We start from the raw sequence: 7,201 nt of genomic DNA on the forward strand, positions 1-7,201 counted from the left end.
ACCCCTAGGTTCTTCATGACATCTTTTTTTCTTAAATTCCATATATATGTGTTAGCATACGGTATTTGTCTTTCTCTTTCTGACTTACTTCACTCTGTATGACAGACTCTAGGTCTATCCACCTCATTACAAATAGCTCAATTTCATTTCTTTCTATGGCTGAGTAATATTCCATTGTATATATGTGCCACATCTTCTTTATCCATTCATCCGATGATGGACACTTAGGTTGTTTCCATCTCCGGGCTATTGTAAATAGAGCTGCAATGAACATTTTGGTACATGACTCTTTTTGAATTATGGTTTTCTCAGGGTATATGCCCAGTAGTGGGATTGCTGGGTCATTTGGTAGTTCTATTTGTAGTTTTTTAAGGAACCTCCATACTGTTCTCCATAGTGGCTGTACCAATTCACATTCCCACCAGCAGTGCAAGAGTGTTCCCTTTTCTCCACACCCTCTTCAGCATTTATTGTTTCTAGATTTTTTGATGATGGCCATTCTGACTGGTGTGAGATGATATCTCATTGTACTTTTGATTTGCATTTCTCTAATGATTAATGATGTTGAGCATTCTTTCATGTGTTTGTTGGCAGTCTGTATATCTTCTTTGGAGAAATGTCTATTTAGGTCTTCTGCCCATTTTTGGATTGGGTTGTTTGTTTTTTTGTTATTGAGCTGCATGAGCTGCTTATAAATTTTGGAGAATAATCCTTTGTCAGTTGCTTCATTTGCAAATATTTTCTCCCATTCTGAGGGTTGTCTTTTGGTCTTGTTTATGGTTTCCTTTGCTGTGCAAAAGCTTTGAATTTTCATTAGGTCCCATTTGTTTATTTTTGTTTTTACTTCCATTTCTCTAGGAGGTGGGTCAAAAAGGATCTTGCTGTGATTTATGTCATGTAGTGTTCTGCCTATGTTTTCCTCTAAGAGTTTGATAGTTTCTGGCCTTACATTTAGGTCTTTATTCCATTTTGAGCTTATTTTTGAGTCCTTGCATGGTGTCTACAAATGTCTCTGTTCCACCCTCCATACCTGATTATTTATCTGCATGTAGAATTCCAAGTTGGAGATAATTTTCCTTCACACCATTAAAGACAGTTCTCCATTTCTGCTTGCTTTTAGTGTTGCTGTAGAGATGTCTGACATTACTCTTATTCCTGATCCCAAGAATGCAAGTTGTTTTTGCTTTCCTGAAACTTGTAGAATCTTCGCTTTTTCTCCAGTGTTCTGAAATTTCACAAAGATGTGCCTTGGTGAGAGTCTGTTTTCATGTATTTTGCCAGGTTTTCTGGACCCTTTCAGTCTAGAAGCTCATGTCCTTCAGTTCTGGAATTACTTTGTTGATTTCCTCCTCTCTATTTTCTGTGTTCTTTTTGAAACTTCTGTTATCTGGATGTTGGACCTCCTAGACCATTCTCTCTCTTTTTATTTTTATTTAATTAACTTATTTGTTTAACATTTTTATTGGAGTATAATTGCTTTACAATATTGTGTTAGTTTCTGCTGTATAACAAAGTGAATCAGCTATATGCATACATATATCCCCATACCCCCTCCCTCTTCTCTCTCTTTTTAAAATAGACTTTATTTTTTAGAGCAGTTTTAGATTCACAGCAAAATGGAGCAGAAAGCACAGAAAAATTATCCACATCCTGAACCAGAGTGGCGTGTTTGCTACAATCCATAAACCTACATTGACACAGCATCATCACCCAAAGTCCATAGTTTGCATTAGAGTTCACTCTTGGTGGTGCACATTCTGTGGGTTTGGACAAATGTATAATGACATATATCCACTATTATAGTGTCATACAGGATATTACAGTGCCCACAAATCATCTGGGTTCTGCTTATTCCTTTCTCCCCAGACCCTCACCCCTGGTAACCACTGATCCTTTTACTGTCTCCATAGGTTTACCTTTTCTAGAATGTCATATCATTGGACTCATACTGTGTGTAGCCTTTTCAGATTGGCTTCTTTCACTTAGGAACGTGCGTTTAAGTTTCCTCCATGTCTTTTTATGGTTTGATAGCTCATTTCTTTTTAGTGCTGAATAATATTCCATTGTCTGGATGGACCACAGTTTATTTATCCATTTACCTCTGAAGGACATCTTGGTAGCTTCCAAGTTTTGGCAAATATGAGTAAAGCTCCTAGACACATCTGTGTACAGGTTTTTGTGTGGACATAAGTTTACAAATCCTTTGGATAAATGTCCTCTGTGTAAACATTTTTTTCTCAGTTTTTTTTTAATCTCTCATTTTTGCTCTAATATTCTAAAAGATTCTCATAGCTTTATTTTTGAATCTTTTTATTGAGTTTTTAATTTCTAAGAGCTTTTTTGTTGATTTGTTTTCTGAGTCTTACTTTTTTTACAGCATCCTATTCATGCTTCATGGGAGCAAAATTTTTCTCTCGTCTCTCGGAGGATACTGTTAGATATTTCTTTCCTTCCTCTCCTTGCCTGATCCGTGATTGCCTCAAGTTGCTTTTTCCCGTAGTTTCTTTTGTCTTCATCTTCCGTGTCAGAGGCTTTCTCAGATGTCTGATGATCCTCCCGGTGACTCTTAGGCACCTTAAGATTTGAGAACCGCTGCTAGAGTATCTCTTAATCCCTCAAGCTTGTCATCCCAACTGAAATCCCACAGAGAAAAACAACACATATTTCAGTATTTTTTTCTCCAGAAGAATTGGAGCTTTTCTCTTCCAGTTACAGCCTTAGCCATTTTCCTCAATGAAATATAACAGTAGCCTTAGAGGTGGTTTCACGAGTTATTCAGTCCATGCTCCATCCCTCATGTGTTTATTTGTACCATCTTACATTCCTACACCTTTGCCAGTGCCGTGGTCATTCCTGTTTAGGCTGGAGAGAAGCCTTGCAATAGCTGTCAGGGACCTGGTGAGACCTTGGCCATCCTTACCTGCTGGGCAGATGTAAGTTGAGGCCAACGTCCTGGCCCAGAGCAGAAATTATAGCCTGCTCGGGGAAGCATGCAGCAGGCCAGAAAGGGCCCTGTCCAAGGCTAAACCGTCTTACCATTGTATTGCTGCTCCAGAGAGGAAGGTGTGTGTTTGTGTAGCAGGACTGAGGACACATGAAAGGAAACTCAGGGCGTGGGGTGTAGAGACAGAGCAGGGGAAAGCAACTCACACTTAAAAGGGGCCATATTTTATTTTCTAATAAAGATGTATTTTTATTTCAACAGTATATAAAATTATCTTAAGATGTGTTTGGTTAATCTCGATATCATTTGGTCATTAAAAATTTTTTTACAGGCTTTCTATCATGTGTCTGAGAATGGGGAGGGTGTGCAAATATAAAGAAGAGTGATTTCACAGAGAAGGAGGAATAATAAAACAGTAATAGTTTCCAGGTATTAGTTACTATATCTGTCAAGTACTTTACATACACTTTCTCTTTTAAGTCTCAAAACACCTTAAGATGTAAGTTTTATTATAATAATTATTATTTTTTAATAGTGAGTAAACAGTGACTTGGATAGTAAAGAAATGTGCCCAATGTCACACAGCTTCAGTGTGACACAGATAATAAGTTTCAGAGCCAGGATTCAAGCCCAGCTCTATTGATAACTCTGCAGCCCACAATCTGGACCATTATATCACTCAGTCCACACAGCAGATATTCTTTCACTTTTGAATGAAGTATCTGGCAGGACCCTATTATTAACTTAGACCCCAAAGCAGCCAGATTTGGACACGCTGACCATCCCATTATACCCCCTGTATCAGTTATCTGTTGTCAGAGTAGTGCTGTGTAACAAAGTGCTCCTAGCTCAGTGGCTTGAAATAATCATTTCCTCTTAAGGGTCTGCAGGTTAATGGGAGGCTCTGCTACAGGTGGTGGTAGCTGGAGGTCAGCTGAGTGAGGCTGGACTGGGCTGGGTGGGTCTGCTGGAGGCTGTACATCTGTGCAGACACTTTTCATGGGAGTTAATTCTGAGACCTAGCTTGAAGGATGGCAGCTGTCTGGGGGAAGCTCTTTTTGTAGCAATGGCTGCAAAATGCAAGAGGGTACCCCTAACTCTGCAAACACATTTCCTGCCTCTGTTTGTGTCATGTCTGCTACCATCCCATTGTCCAGAGCAAGTCACGTGGTTGGGCCCAAAGTTAAGGGGCAGGACTGCAAAGTCATATGGTGAAGAGCATAGATGTGCACTGGTGATGGTGAAGAACTGGTGCTAATAATTCGATCTGCCTAACCCAAACCTAACATCTGCCCACACAGTGTGCCTATAAATTAATGTGTGGGTAGGTACACATGAGATTTATGGAGGTACTGTTATGAATAGTATACAACAATTATATGTACATGATAAAAATGTAGAGTTTATAGTCTAGTGGGAAAGGGAGCCAAAAAAACTAATAATAAAAAAGAAAACAACTGCAAAAAGGAATGTTAGAATTTATTTTATTGGCTCTGGGCCTAAAGAATGTGGACACGTTATAATTCTCTTGAGACAGATTCAGCAGCTTTCTATAGGAAAAAAAAAAAAGATGTTCCCTTGTTTCTGAAGTTTCTTTAGCTCACAGGATTTGAAATCACTGTCTTATCCTATTGAAAGAGTATGCAGTGTGATGGTGTTGAGAACTTGATGGTGTCAGCTTTATCACTGATGTTTAAACACTTAAGGATTTCTTTTTAAAAGAGATGGGAAACCCACATGAATGAAAATATCAGTTATGTCAGGGTACTGTGATATGGGTAGTAGCACTCTTCCTTTATATATTCTTAAATGTTGTCAAATTGGTAATGTAGCTGTCCCATGTCTCAGTATCTGATGGGGACCTTCAGATCAATTAAAATCCTAGGAAAATAGTCTGAGGCACTGCAATGCCACCTCTCTCCACCTCCAATGGATTCCCTGGTATTCTTGGCAACTTCCGGAATGGTGAATGTTGGTGGCCTGAAGTGTCTTTCCCCTGACCTTTGTTGTCCCAGGTTCTTCTCTCTACTCTGCCACCTTGTGGATTTTTTGGGAATTGTGTCTTCTACGGTGAGCCCTGTTGACTCACCTAATTGATCTGGCTGACACTTTCCCTAGAAAGGAGCATAGGCAGGTAGAAGAGAATTCTCCCCACCAGAGTGACACTCACAATCAGGTTACCTTGCTCTTTCAGTTTTTCTATAGTTCCCCCTTTTGAGATGATATCTCCAGAGCCCACCTGAAAGGCATTTGAATGACCCTGTGAGTATCACACCTGAGGGGCCCTCTCCACCTGAGACCTTGAACCAGCATCCCAGGGTGGGATACAGGCTTTCTCCAGTCTCACTTCTCCTGTCCACCCAAGGTTCCCTTTTCTCTCTCTCTCTCTCTCTCTCTTTTTTTTTAAAATTAGAAAAGTAACACGAGACTTCCTTGGTGGTGCAGTGGTTAAGAATCCGCCTGCCAATGCAGGGGACATGGATTCATTCCCTGGTCTGGGAAGAGGGACTTCCTTGGTGGTGCAGTGGTTAAGAATCCGCCTGCCAATGCAGGGGACACGGATTCAATCCCTGGTCTGGGAAGATCCTACATGCCATGGAGCAACTAAGCCCGTGTGCCACACCTACTGAGCCTGCGCTCTAAGGGCCCGCGAGCCACAACTACTGAAGCCTCCGTGGCTAGAGCCTGTGCTCCACAACAAGAGAAGCCACCACAATGAGAAGCCCGCGCACCGCAACGAAGAGTAGCCCCAGCTCGCCACAACTAGAGAAAGCCTGCGCGCAGCAACAAACACCCAACACAGCCGAAAACAAACAAACAAACAAATAAATAAATGGAGAATATTAGAAACAATATTAAAAAAAAAGTAACATAAGCTTACCTAGAGCTTACGGTCCAGTGGAGGAGACAGATTTTAAAAAGTAAACAAAGACAACATTTACCCATTACGGGGAGTGCTGTGAGGTAGAGAGTCATGGTGGTTGTGGGGTGGCAGGGAACCTTCATTAAGTATGCTGGTAAAGACAGGCTTGCTTGAGCAAGAGAAATTACAAATTGAAACCTGAAGACTGAGAAGAATCCAGTCATTAAAAGAGGGAGGAAGAGCATTTGCAAAGATCCTGGGTGGGAAAGAGCTTGTTAAATTGAAAGTAACGAAGTGTAGCTGGATTGGCATGAGCTGGAGGGGTGCGCTTGGAGTGGGGTTGGAAAAACCCACAGTCCCAGGTAACGCAGCGTCCTGTAGTGCATGGTAGGGTTTCTGATTCTGTTCTGAACCCAGTGGGAAGATAAAGAAAGACTCGTAAGCAGGGAAGTGATGAGGTCCAATTTATATTTTGTAATTCTGTTTTAAGAAGACCATCATTACTGCTGCATGGAGAATGGATTGAAGCAAACAGGGAGGGAAGCTGGGAGACCAGTTGGGAGCCTGGTGCAGGAGGCTGGGTGAGAAGTAGCAGTAGCCTAGACTCTGGTAGTGGCATGAGAGATGGAAGAATCTGGACCTACACTCTTCAGTGTGGTAGCCACTAGCCACATGTGGTTACTGAGCACTTGAAATGTGCAAGTATAAAATACACACCAGGTTTTAAAGACTTGGTACAAAAAAAAAGAATGTAAAATATCTGATTAGTACTTTATCTTGATTACATGTTGAAACAATATTTTGCGTATTTCATGTTAAATAAAATATAATTTAAACAATTTTACCTGTTTTTTTACTATTAAAAAATGTGGCTACTAGAAAAATTTAACTTATGTGGCTTGCATCCATAACTTAATTATGATTTTATTGGACAGTACTGATACAGACAGCAGTTACCAAATTAAAAAATACTTTTGTACTGAATTTACATTGGATACATTAGAAATTTCTAGCTAGGTATACATTTTTTTTCTGGTCCATAGAAGATGTTTATTTGATATAACAAAACAATGCAGTTAGTGTTTGTTCCAACCACAAAGAACAAAAAGAATAAAAAACTGGACAATGCACATAAAAAACCTGCTTCGTGTGACAAATGTATATTGCTAAAATAGTGCTCCTAAAATTTCTCAGTTATTGAAAACTGTATGAGAACAGAAGGATGTCAATAGCAGCAGAGTACATAAAACCAAACATCTAATTTTGAGCAAATTAACATATGAGGCAACTTTGCTAACAGTGCATGATTTCTTTTCCTTGATAACAGTCGGTTCAGACTATTTTTATACCAGCAGAATGGGCAGAACATTTAAGTTTAATATCAGTTACACAAC

The sequence above is a fragment of the Phocoena phocoena genome, chromosome 19 (assembly GCF_963924675.1).
Source record: "Phocoena phocoena chromosome 19, mPhoPho1.1, whole genome shotgun sequence".
Lineage (NCBI taxonomy): Eukaryota > Metazoa > Chordata > Mammalia > Artiodactyla > Phocoenidae > Phocoena > Phocoena phocoena.